Below are 9,022 nucleotides of genomic sequence, written 5' to 3'. Positions count from 1 at the left end.
ACATCGACGGGGGCGACGACGAGTGGCGGGGACGGACCGGGTCGGCGACGAGGGGCGGGGGCGGCGACGATCGGGGCAGGGCGGCGCGATGGGGGAGGAAACAAAGGGAAGAACAGAGGGAAACTGAATTTTTTTCAAGTGTTTTATATATAGGATGGACCTTTAGTACCGGTTGGAGCCACCAACCGGTACTAAAGGTCTATTTTGGCCAGGCCAAGTGGCGGGAAGCGACCCCCTTTAGTACCGGGTGGTGGCACAAACCGGTACTAAAGGCCCCCCCTTTAGTGCCGGTTTGTGCCACGACCCGGTACTAAAGGGGATGCGCTGGCGCAGGTGCGGTGCGGAAGTTTAGTCCCACCTCGCTAGTCGAGGGGCTACCGCACTGGTTTATAAGCCCCAGTGCGGTAGCTCTCTCGAGCTCCTCTCCTAATCAGGCCTACTGGGCCTACCTGTCCTCCTCGCCTCGTGGGCCTACTGGGCCTTCGCGGGCCTGCATCCTGGCCCAACGAAAGGTTGTGTCGCTAGTCGTATGCAGGCCGCTTTGGCCCAGTAGGCGGGCTTTTTTTTTCATTTTTTTTGCTTTATTTTTTTGTTTTATTTATTTTTCAGTTGTTTTTTGCTGTATTTAGAGTTTCTTTGTGAATATTTTTGCTTTAGGTATAAAAAATTACAAACTTTCTGTTAGTGCCGGTAGATTTCAAATTTGAATAGTTTAAATTTTGAATTATTTGAAATTTGTGTGAATCACTAGTTTGTGAATAACTTAACTTTGAAAAAAGTTTTTTCAATGATTCTTTTTTCTTATGTTTAATATTAGTGTGTTTTATCATTATATTCAATTTAGTAATGCTTAGGTTATTTAAAAAATGAAATGCCTTTGTAACAGTTCAGTTTTCGTCGGAAACCCTGATACTTCGAAAGAGATTGTCCATTTTGTACACGAAGTGCATCCAGTTTTTGTCGTAACCCTCTCTATTTCTTGCACATGCTATTTGTATGAAATTATGATACCATGCCAACTTTCAACCTTTTCTGAGTTCATTTGAATTGCTTTTCAAATTCAGGGCCCTTTAGCTGGAAAAAAATCAGTAAATGCATGAAAAGAATTTGTTTGCACATAAAATTTCTTCGCGTTTCAAATGCCAAAACACATAACTACCCTAACTATTACAGACATTCCCTCCTAGGTGTGAAACACAGAAGAAAGTGATGATAGTGAAGCCGATCACATCCCAGATCTTTGGGTGTGAAACTTTTTCTTCGCGTGTGTCCCTTTGCGCCGTAACCATGGAAAATCTTCATCATTTAACGGGATGCTCGGGTCAATATTCACTGTGAATGGAGCAATTTCATCAAACTTTTCATAATCTTCTGACTTGTCTGTCTTGTCATCCACTCCCACGATGTTTCTCTTCCCAGAAAGAACTATGTGCCGCTTTGGCTCATCGTATGATGCATTCGCTTCCTTATCTTTTCTTTTTCTTGGCTTGGTAGACATGTCCTTCACATAGAAAACATGTGCAACATCATTGGCTAGGACGAATGGTTCGTCTGCATATGCAAGATTGTTGAGATCCACTGTTGTCATTCCGTACTGCGGGTCTTCCGTTACCCCACATCGTGTCATATTGACCCATTTGCACCGAAACAAAGGGACCTTTAAACCACGTCGATAGTCAAGTTCCCATATGTCCTGTATATAACCATAATATGTTTCCTTTCCCGTCTTGGTTTCTGCATCAAAGCGGACACCACTGTTTTGATTGGTGCTCTTCTTATCTTAGGCGATCGTGTAAAATGTATTACCATTTATCTCGTACCCTTTGAAAGTCATTATATTCGAAGATGGTAACTGGGACAACAAGTACAGGTCATCTTCAATAGAGGTGCCATGCATGGTACGTGTCTGCAACCAGTTGGCGAAACTCCTGGTTTGTTCACGTGTAATCCAGTCATCAGACCGCTCCGGGTGTTTGGAGCGTAGCAAATTCTTGTGTTCATCCATATACGGAGCCACCAAGGTGGAATTCTGTAGAACTGTGTAGTGTGCTTCAGTGAGAGAATGTCCGTCCATACATATTATTTGTTCCCCTCCTAGCGTGCCTTTTCCATCCAGTCTGCCCTTATGCCGCGATTCAGGAACACCAATCGGCTTAAGGTCAGGAATAAAGTCAATACAAAACTCAATGACCTCCTCATTTTGATGGCCCTTGGAGATGCTTCCTTCTGGCCTAGCACGGTTATGAACATATTTCTTTAAGACTCCCATGAACCTCTCAAAGGGGAACATATTGTGTAGAAATACAGGACCCAAAACGTTAATCTCTTCGCATAGGTGAACTAGGACGTGCGTCATGATGTTGAAGAAGGATGGTGGGAACACCAACTCGAAACTGACAAGACATTGCACCAAATCATTCTGTAACCTTGGTATGATTTCTGGATCGATTACCTTCTGAGAGATTGCATTGAGAAATGCACATAGCTTCACAATGGCTAATCGAACGTTTTCCGGTAGAAGCCCCCTCAATGCAACCGAAAGCAGTTGCGTCATAATCACGTGGCAGTCATGAGACTTTAGGTTCTGGAACTTTTTCTCTGCCATGTTTATTATTCCCTTTATATTCGACGAGAAGCCAGATGGTACCTTAATACTGAGCAGGCATTCAAAGAAGATTTCCTTCTCTTCTTTGGTAAGAGCGTAGCTTGCATGACCCTGATGTATGCCGTCTTCTCCGTGCATACGTTGCTGGTCCTCCCGTGCCTCAGGTGTATCTTTTGTCTTCCCATACACGCCCAAGAAGCCAAGCAGGGTCACGCAAAGATTCTTCGTCACGTGCATCACGTCGATTGCGGAGCAGACCTCTAGGTCTTTCCAATATGGCAGGTCCCAAAATATAGATTTCTTCTTCCACATGGGTGCGCGTCCGTCCGCGTCCTTTGGAACAGGTTGTCCGCCAGGACCCTTTCCAAATATCACCTTCAAATCCTTGACCATATCATGTACATCAGCACCAGTACGGTGGCGAGGCTTCGTACGGTGATCCGCCTCACCTTTGAAATGCTTGCCTTTCTTTCTTACGGGATGCCTGCTCGGAAGAAATCGACGATGTCCCAGGTACACATTCTTCTTACAACTATTCAAATATATACTGTCGGTATCATCCAAACAGTGCGTGCATCTGCGGTATCCCTTGTTTGTCTGTCCTGAAAGGTTACTGAGAGCAGGCCAATCATTGATGGTCACGAACAGCAATGCCTTTAGGTCAAATTCTTCCCCCATGTGCTCATCCCACGCACGTACACCTGTTCCATTCCACAGTTGTAAGAGTTCTTCAACTAATGGCCTTAGGTACACATCAATGTCGTTGCCGGGTTGCTTAGGGCCTTGGATGAGCATTGGCATCATAATGAACTTCCGCTTCATGCACAACCAAGGAGGAAGGTTATACAAACATAGAGTCACAGGCCAGGTGCTATGGTTGCTGCTCTGCTCCCCAAAAGGATTAATGCCATCTGCGCTTAGACCAAACCATACGCTCCTTGCGTCATCTGCAAACTCCTTCCCGTACTTTCTTTCGATTTTTCTCCACTGCGACCCGTCAGCGGGTACTCTCAACTTTCCGTCTTTCTTACGGTCTTCTCTGTGCCATCGCATTGCCTTGGCATGCTCTTTGTTTTGGAACAAACATTTCAACTGTGGTATTATAGGAGAATACCACATCACCTTGGTAGGAATCTTCTTCCTGTGGCGCTCGCCCTCGACATCACCAGGCTCATCGCGGCTGATCTTATAGCGCAATGCACCACATACCGGGCAAGCGTTCAAATCCTCGTACTCACCGCGGTAGAGGATGCAATCATTAGGGCATGCATGTATCTTTTGCACCTCTAACCCTAGAGGGCAGACAACCTTCTTTGCTTCGTACGTACTCTCAGGAAATTCGTCGTCCTTTGGAAGCATATCCTTTATCATTACCAGCAACTTTCCAAATCCCTTGTCAGATACACCATTCTCTGCCTTCCATTGCAGCAATTCTAGTGTGGTGCCCAGCTTTTTCTTGTCACCTACGCAATTCGGGTACAACAATTTTTTGTGATCCTCTAACATGCGCTGCAACTTCTTCTTCTCCAAATCACTTGCGCAGTTTCTCTTTGCATCGGCAATGGCCCGACCTAGATCATCAACGGGCTCATCTGATGCCTCTTCTTCAGCTTCTTCCCGCATTGCCGGCTCAGCTTCTTCCCGCATTACCGGCTCAGCTTCTCCCCCCATTGTTGTATCATCGTATTCAGGGAACCCATGGCCAGGATAGCTGTCGTCATCCTCTTCTTCTTCATTGTCTTCCATCATAACCCCTCTTTCTCCGTGCTTGGTCCAAACATTATAGTGGGGCATGAAACCGGACTCAAACAGGTGGACGTGAATGGTTCTTGACGTCGAGTAATTGTGACCATTCTTACAGCCAGCACATGGACAAGGCATAAAACCATCCGCCCGTTTGTTTGCCTTAGCCGCAAGCAGAAAAGTATGCACGCCCTCAACGAACTGGGGAGAGCATCGGTCATCGTACATCCATTGCCGGCTCATCTTCATTACACAACACCGAATAGACCAAATTAATACAAGTTCATACATAAAGTTCATACAACACTTAAATGCAACAAACAAATAACTCTCTAGCTAAAGCATTTAAATGCAACAACAAATGCGATCAAGATCGCAACTAAGGTAACAATGGATCCAACAGCATAATGATACCAAGCCTCACTATCGATGGCATATTTTCTAATATTTCTATTCTTCAAGCGCATTTTCTCCATCTTGATCTTGTGATCATCGACGACATCGGCAACATGCAACTCCAATTCCATCTTCTCCCCTTCAATTCTTTTCAATTTTTCTTTCAAGTGCTCGTTTTCTCTTTCAACTAAATTTAACCTCTCAACAATAGGGTCGATTGGAATTTTCGGTTCACATACCTCCTAGACAAAAATATCTATGTCAACTTGATGGGCATAATTTGTCATAAACACGAAATGCAACAAATAGTTTTAAAAGAGAATATACCACATCTGAATCATAACAAGGACGAGGGCTGACGGGGACGGATATCAAAACCATGGCACTATGTATAACAAACAACATACAGGTAAGATAATTATTACATGATTAACTATATATCCAAATCACAGAAACATCAATTTTTTATATAAAATTTCATGAACAAGAGGCTCACCACAAGTTGGTGCCGGCGACGGGACGGTGCGGGCGATCGACGGTGGTTACGACGGAGATTTAGAAGGCACTAAGTAAACCACACCTACATATGCAAACTAAGTGTTATTTTTGACCTCAAATTGCATATAAATCAAATACTAGCACATATATATATTTCCTCTCAAATTACTAAACTCACAAATTAGTAACTATATAAAGCATTGCAAGAGCTAATCTAGCAATGAGAGATGAAAGGACAAAGTTGCTAACCTTTGTGATCACTTGAATGGATGGGGGCCTTCAAATCTTGACAAATTTTGGGCAAAATGTGTGATGAGCTCGAGGGGAGAAGAGGAAGAACAGAGAGGAGAGGAGAGGGGAAAGGGGGAAGAACAGAGCGAGATGGACGAAGGGTTTATATGCAGGAGGACCTTTAGTACCGGTTCGTGCCACGAACCGGTACTAAAGGTGCTGGAGGGGGCCCAGACTGACAACATCCTGCCACCATCCTCATTAGTACCGGTTTGTGGCACGAACCGGTGCTAAAGGTTAGCCACGAACCGGTACTAATGAGAGCGGCCCGGCTAGCCATTGGAACCGGCACTAATGTATACATTAGTGCCGGCTCTAATACAAACCGGCACTAATGTGCTGCACGTTTGACCCTTTTTCTACTAGTGTAAGTCTCACACATAAGCTCAATCCAATGCACAAATTAACTCTGAAATCCCATTCCATTTTGTTAAGCTTGCGTGCCACACCTCGTACATGTCACTATGCATGCCTGAACATATGACCCACCCTTCATGACAACGATATACACATACATGAAACTGTGCATCCGGCAAGCTCCTCGTATTCAACCTGCCGGAATTAAATTGAAAGAAAAGGCCATTCATGAATATGCACAGGAATCTAGAGGACAGTTTAGCATAAAAGTTGTAACCAAACATATATATGTGCAAACATATGATAATCAAAATAACGTGCATCGATCTCTCACTCTCGCCAAGCTTGTGGTCGGCCGCAATAGGCACTGATTCATGGACTGGAGATGAAGAAATCAAAAGAGATCACCTAGAGCCTAGGACCTTTGTTGCGGATGTGGTAATGCCCATTATATTCCCTAAAGCAGTCAATCACCGTCAAAAGACCTAAATTATGACTTGTTCCAAAGTTACATAAGCTTAAATAACCCTATGATTCCTAATTAATGGTTTTAAATATGAGACATCATGTTACCCTAACACACAAATCCCATATAAACCAATTGGTATAAAAGTAAATAACATGAGAGTCAATGCGTACAATCATATTTGCGAAAAGGCACAAAAACATTCTGCATCAGTAAACCTTCATTCAGTTTTACCCAAAAAACCTACAAATTAAAGGCCAAAATAGAGAAGAAAAGGTTCCAAATAGAGCATACAGGCAGATGGATAACTCACATTTTAAGGTCTTCATACTATGGAGTTATGTATCGTGCATTCACAAATAATCACATCACTTGGATGGCAACTACACCTATGATTGCATATGGAATTCATGTAATCGGTTATCGTTGGCTATGAGGGATCCAAAGCATTGAATAAACTACTATCGAAGGAGCATCCATCACATAAGGGGTATTCTTTTGCAACAACAATGAGAAATTGAAGCAGTACATACCTTCAAAGTAAAAGGGCGAACTGAACTTGCAGAGTGTGAGTTCCAATCCATTCATAAAAGCAAACAAATCATGAAAGGAAAATATACCTCAAAGACCACTATGAACAGCTTCACTCCAAACTGTGCTTATAAGGCGGACGAGACTTGCATGCTCCCGCGTACGTGGCTTGATTTGATTGGAACAAAATAAGGCCCGGACCCACCCTGTTAAAATCAGGGGGAGATGATTAAATTAAAAAGGAAAAACGAAAAAAAACAGTCATAGGATGAAGTGGAAGCACGGATGGGAGCATGGGGAGGGAGCAGACAAGTCTCGTCCTTATAAGACAGCTTGACAACTCCTCAATTAACTTAATTTACCATACACATAGAAATATCATAACTCAAACTGAATAACTAAACTGAAATGTACTCCCTCCGTTTTTAAATATAAACCTTTTAGTTATTTCAATAACAACTACATAGAGATGTATATATAGACGCATTTTAGAGCGTAGATTCACTCATTTTGCTCCGTATATAGTATGTATTGGAATATCTAAAAGGATTATATTTAGGAACAGAGGGAGTAATATGTAATATTCAGCTTTACCAAATGAATCATACAATATAAATCATAATTATACACACTAAACTTAATGTAATATTCAGAATCAAGCTAAACTGAATAATAAGCACATAGGTCAGAAAAGCCATCACATCTATATCTATATCTATATCTATACCTACTAATAAAACAAGGTGCGTTTTTCATCACTTTTTTCATCTGTTCACCACCGATTTTTTTTTCAAGGTGGTACTAAATTCTTATGTGTTTGTCTGCTAGAAAAAAAAGCTTTTTTAGAATTTTGTCCGTGGGCCGCGCACTATGGCCGGCGAAGCCAACCCACTTATTTTTCTACCACCATAGCTGGGAAAATTCTACTTTCCGCACAGGGCGACAAATAGTCGGAGCTTCGCACATGACAACTAATAATGGGATGGCCCATGTTTCTTTGTTTCTGTGTCTATTTTTATTCTCCTTCCCCTATCTCCTTTTCCCTTCCAAGTTTATTTTTCTTACAGTATTTATTTCACAAAATTCAAAATTCTCAAAAAAATTAAAAATACAAAATTTGGAAAATGTTCATAATTCCAAAATTGTGTTGCTATTTTGAAAAATATTCGGAACTTGAAAAAAGTTTCTCATTTGTCAAAAAAAATTGTTTTGCAAAATTGTTCGAGAATTCCAAAAAAATGGCAATTTAAAAAATGCTCCAATGTCAAAAAATATTCTTAATTTACTGAAATTTTCACAATTCAAAATAATGTTTGTGTATAAAAGATACACATTTTTCAAGTAATGTTATGAATTTTCAACACACACTGGTACGCGTCGGTGCTATACGAACGGTTTTTAATCCCTTTCCGCGATGGCATATGGAACCGTCGCCAAGTGAGTATGGGCGATATATGGTCCTTCCCACACGACCCAGAAAACGTCGGAGATATGCCCTCCTGGCACACACACTCGGCAAAATAAGGTCGTGTGCTATCGGCAAGCGAGCAAATCCGGTTATACGTACAATAGTGCTAAAAAATACAATTATATATGCAAAATCATTTCCATTCCACACAGTGAATCCCCGCTAAACGTTTTCGTTCGTATAAACATCCCACACAGTCGCTCCAAGGAAAACGTTTCCGTTCGCAGGTACATCGCACACAATTTTCCCATTAAATCATTTGTGATAGCGTTGACATCGCACACAATATTAACAATTTTATCATTTGCGTTATTGAATGCATCACACACGGTGCATAGAATAAACTGTGTGGCTAAGGCTGTCCATCACACACAGTTTTATGCGGTAAACGTTTGCGGAAGGTGGCCTAACGCAAAAAGTTTGGAAGAGAATGTAGTGTGTGATTATTCATCGATCCAACACGATTTATTCCTATAAACTGTGTGCATTGCCTTAGGTCATCACCCACGGTATTTTCTCAATAACCGTTCGCAATAACAAAAAACCAATTAGCAGGCTAATTCGCCATTAGCAGGCTAATTGCCCTATTATTAATAATCCATTTATTAATCTAATTGACATTCATATTAAACACATAATATATTTTATTCCCATATATAAGGAAGGA

The sequence above is a fragment of the Triticum dicoccoides genome, chromosome 2B (genome assembly GCF_002162155.2).
Source record: "Triticum dicoccoides isolate Atlit2015 ecotype Zavitan chromosome 2B, WEW_v2.0, whole genome shotgun sequence".
NCBI lineage: Eukaryota > Viridiplantae > Streptophyta > Magnoliopsida > Poales > Poaceae > Triticum > Triticum dicoccoides.
This window is presented reverse-complemented; position numbering follows the sequence as displayed.